General features: G+C 42.1%; 1 pseudogene; it reads left to right on the top strand.

Annotated features, from left to right (window-relative positions):
- Nucleotides 1-1,663: 1,663 nt before the first annotated feature.
- LOC136649943 (5S ribosomal RNA) lies at nt 1,664-1,780 on the top strand (annotated as a pseudogene).
- The last annotated feature ends 2,727 nt before the right edge of the window (nt 1,781-4,507 follow it).

The following is a 4,507-nucleotide window of genomic DNA, read 5'->3' as shown; positions in this document are numbered from 1 at the left end:
TGCCCAGGTCTACCAGGAAGAGAAGCCAGGTGAAGGTGGGACAAAAAGCTGTGGTCTGGACGGTGGCCACATTTTCGTAGGACTACAGTTGCCACTCTGGGTGATACAGATTGAGACCAATGGTCTGACTCAAGTCTAGACTGTTTAGCACTAGGACCCACTTTTTAAAATGACAATCTATCACAATCTACATAGCTTTACTAGACAAAAAAAAGTGATCTAGAAAGAAATTTTATTATTATTAATAATAAATTATTAACAATAATCAGGGTCCTGTGCTCCTAAGTCCTTGCATATGTGAACTTTTTGTTGAAAAGCGGTATATAAATACTGTGGTTGTTGTTGTTGTTGATGATGATGATTATGATGATGATGATGATGATGATAATAATAATAATAATAATAATAATAATAATAATATAGACATTTGCTACTCTCCCTAGAAATGGGCTGTTGCCTCAGTTATTCCAGGGTACCCAGGAAGCTGAATTAGAGATGGACAGTTAGGAACTTCCAGGTCAGACAAGAGACTGAAACTGGGTTCACATGTGATCTATGGCATTCCAAATACTAGAGAAAATAGGAAAAAGTGACATATTAATATGGAAGTATGAAGATATACCACAGCATTCTTGCCACATGAGCGATCTCTCAATCCAGATTGCCCACTGCTGCAACTTTCTTCTGCAAACTGGGCAAAGGTGCTTGTTTTTTGTATTTTTAATATTTCAGAAACTTTTTGCAACCCACCAAAAATAGGCTCGTGACCCACTGGTGGGTCCTGACCCACAATTTGAGAACCACTTGTCTAGAACATACGAAGAGCCTTACTGAATCAAGGCAAGGACCCATCCAGTCCACCTTCCTGTTTCTTACAGTGGCCTCCTGCCTCCAACATCATCTAAGTAGGTATTCTGTTTCCTTCAGAGAACACTTCCAAATAGCTTTACAATCTAAGCTTACTAAATTGTGCAGGAGGAGCATTAATTTAGTGGTCCCATCACTCAGAATATTAAAGTTAGCCCAGTGACAATGAGTTGCATCTAAACTTTTGTTAGGCATGACTAACAGTGCAATCCTATGTATCTCTACTCAAAAGTAAGCCCCATTAAATTCAATGAGGCTGCAATCCTATTCACACTTTCCTGGGAGTAAGCCCCATTTAACAAAATAGGATTTACTTCTGAGTAGACATGCAGAAGCTTGTGCTCTTACTCTCATGTAAGTGTGTATATGATTTCAGCCTTAGTCCCACTATTTCAATGGATTTTATGACCCAATCCCACCTGCTTACTGTGGCAGATCTTGTGGCACAAAAGCTGAGCTGCTCTCATGTGCTTTGGGGCCACCAGCACAAGCAGATAAAGTGGCTGGGGAGGATCATGGACAGAACAGGGTAGGGAGCAGAATGGGGAGGATGGTTTGAGGGCAGGATGACCCTTCAGGTTTATAGAGGTTCCTCAGTTGGTCAGGCCCTACTCCCTGGGTCGTTAGGGCCCTTAAGCAGTAGGAGGTCCATCTAAGAAAAGGAGGCAAACAACCTAGGGAGGAAACTAGGGGCAAAGACCAGACAATGTTGCTTGTCTATTTGTAGCCAGGGGCTTGGCTGAACGCTCTGTAAATAAACCCTCCTCCCTGAAGCACATGATCTATTTCACATAGGGGCTGTAACTGTTACTCTGCACATGCCCGATCTCGTCTGATCTCGGAAGCTAAGCAGGGTCAGGCCTGGTTAGTGCTTGGATGGGAGACCGCCTAGGAATACCGGGTGCTGTAGGCTTATACCAGGGGTGTCCAAAGTTTTTGGCAGGAGGGCCAAATCATCTCTCTGACACTGTGTCGGGGGCCAGGGGAAAAAAAAGAATTAATTTACATTTAAAATTTGAATTTACATAAGTTTACATAAATGAATATATTAAAGATGAACTTATATGATCAAATGAAGGTCTTGCAATAGCTCAAGGCCTATAAAAGACCTTGCACAAAGCAAGGCTGGCCTTTCCTTTGCTGCCACTGCTGCATCACATATGTGAAAGAGCAAGCAGTGGAGGGAGCCCTCATCCCACAGCTCACACAAGAGGTCAAACAGTCGCCCTCAAGCTGAGAGAAGTTGCGTTGGGCCAGTGCGGGCTTCAACAAATCTCCGGAGGGCCAGAGGCTCATTGGAGACTGGGGGCTCCCTGAGGGCCGCATTGAGAGGCCTTGAGGGCCGCAAGTGGCCCCTGGGCCGGGGTTTGGACACCCCTGGCTTATACCATAGTCTTTCGAGACTGAAGGTTGCCAACCATTTTCACATAATATCTTGAACTGCAGAGGACCCAGCATGTCCTATCTGATCCAATATGGTGAAACCCTCTCCTGTCCGGGATGAGGGAAAGGGAGCAATGACAAGCACCTTAGTATGATAGGGGTTCACGTGGATGGCAAAAAACACAATATAGAAAATCAATTTAAAAAACAAAGTTTCTTTGCTCCAGTGATTTAAAAACAGCCTTGCTGACCTTTGTGATGTAAGATAAAGGTTATTAAGAAGACAATCCATCAATCAGTCGTTCTCCAAGAGCTTAGAAAGGAGCTTCACTCAGCCCCTCCCTTCACCAATGCAAAGTGATCACCTTTCTTTCACATGGTGAGGGGGAAGGGAGGGGTCGCCTGGAGAGAAAAGGATTGATGGATTGTCAGCCAGCTGCTCTCCCTCTCTCTCATTAAGGAGGCTATTATTAAAGGACTGTTCAGTTTTTTAAAGGGATGCATTTTTCCCCTTCTCCAGAGATCAGCATTCTCATTTGCTTCTCCAGGGATTCATTCTCATTTGCAGGGGCCATTCGTGTTGAGTCAAATCCGTGTATAAATAGGCTAGACTTGTACTCTAATCCTGAGAGCAATAAGTATAGCAGAAGACTACACAATTCCAACATAATTTTCAGTTCTCACTAAGTTTGGGATTGGAAAATTGAAGCCCTCGGAGCCCAAACAACAGTAGAAGAGGAGGAAAGGAGGAGCCTAGACTCAACCTGGTAGATCCTAGACAACTGTAGCAGCAAATCAGCACCATGAGAAGCTTTTGAATGAAGGCTGTCATAGTATTAATGACCTGTTAGGCAGGGCAGCTCAGGAAATGGAACAGTGGTGTCATTAGGTTGCTGATTCAGAAAGGGGACTACAAATGCACCCTTAACAGATGTGTGGTGTGAACAATCAGGCTGCTGAATGAAGGTCCGCCCTGCCTAGAGCAGTCTACTGCACCCCCTACTATGACAGATCCACATGCAAAAATAGGATCTATTTCTTCATATTGAGCGCCATTACTGACTTGAGTATCCAGAAACATAATTTCTTAACATGTAACACTACCTATCTTTTGCACCAGCAAAATCTCACTTCTATCAATGCAGACCTACCACAGAAGTGATGTATCACTTCTTCAGCCTTAACTGAGCAAGTCAGCAAGATATAAATTACATGAGATTACATTTTAAATTAATTTTTATAGACCCACCTCACGTCAGTATGTACTGTCATGGTTTAAAGAGATGTCAAATTAATATTTTCTGGATTATGAAAAAATTTCAGAAATATATTACTTTGTTCTGTTTTTAAGGCTAAGGAGACCATCAACACCTAAAATTTGGGTCCTTCTTTTATGGAGTGGATCAAATCGTCTTTTTCCTGGAACCAAGACTGGGGTTTCATGACATTTTCATGAAATACCTCATGGAGGTTTATGCCTTACTTTTAAGACTTCCTTTATTACAGGATTTGTGCAGGGTGAGACCGTATCAAAAGGTACCACTGCTTCATTTTCTTTCATTTGCACTTTGTACTCTTAAAATCCTCTGTAGACTAAACTTGATCTGACTCCTAAAATTAAAAAAGAGAGCAAAAATACCTGTCAAGAGTCATGACATTATAAAAAGAGTAACACTGTAGGAAAGCTTTCTCAACACACACATATGCATCAAGAAATTCTCTTCAATCAGTCCAAAGACTATTCACTTAGTAGTGTACAATCCAAATCTTATAGCAATCTAAGGACATCCAAGTTGACATAGTTCTATCTTCTGGTAAAATTAATTGATATACTGCTTTGCAATCCTAGTACTGAAAATGTATGCGAACATATGTGAAAAATATGTAAGCTAAGGGACAAATAAGCATTTCTGGGAATGTAATAATAATAATAATACAGGTATTTATATACCGCCTTTCTTGGTCGTCAGATTTCTCCTCAGACTTTAATTCAAGGCGATTTACATAGGCAGGCTGTTTAAATCCCCGCAGGGATTTTTACAATTAAAGAAAGGTTCTATCTTTCAAGAACCACACATTTCAGATGGAACTTTTGCAGTCTGTTATCACTTTCTGGCCTCCTCCCACACAGGCTGACAAGCAGCTCCTTCCAAAGAGCAGGTGGAATAACTCGGCTCAGCTTGTCAGCTGCTTCACGGTCTCGCCATTCATGGTACCACTGGCCTTGAACTGGCGACCTTCGGATGTTATCTTCAGG

Source organism: Tiliqua scincoides, chromosome 4, assembly GCF_035046505.1.
Source record: "Tiliqua scincoides isolate rTilSci1 chromosome 4, rTilSci1.hap2, whole genome shotgun sequence".
NCBI classification, from domain to species: Eukaryota; Metazoa; Chordata; class Lepidosauria; order Squamata; family Scincidae; genus Tiliqua; species Tiliqua scincoides.
Note: the sequence above shows the minus strand (reverse complement) of the source record. Positions and strands in the feature narration are given on the sequence as shown.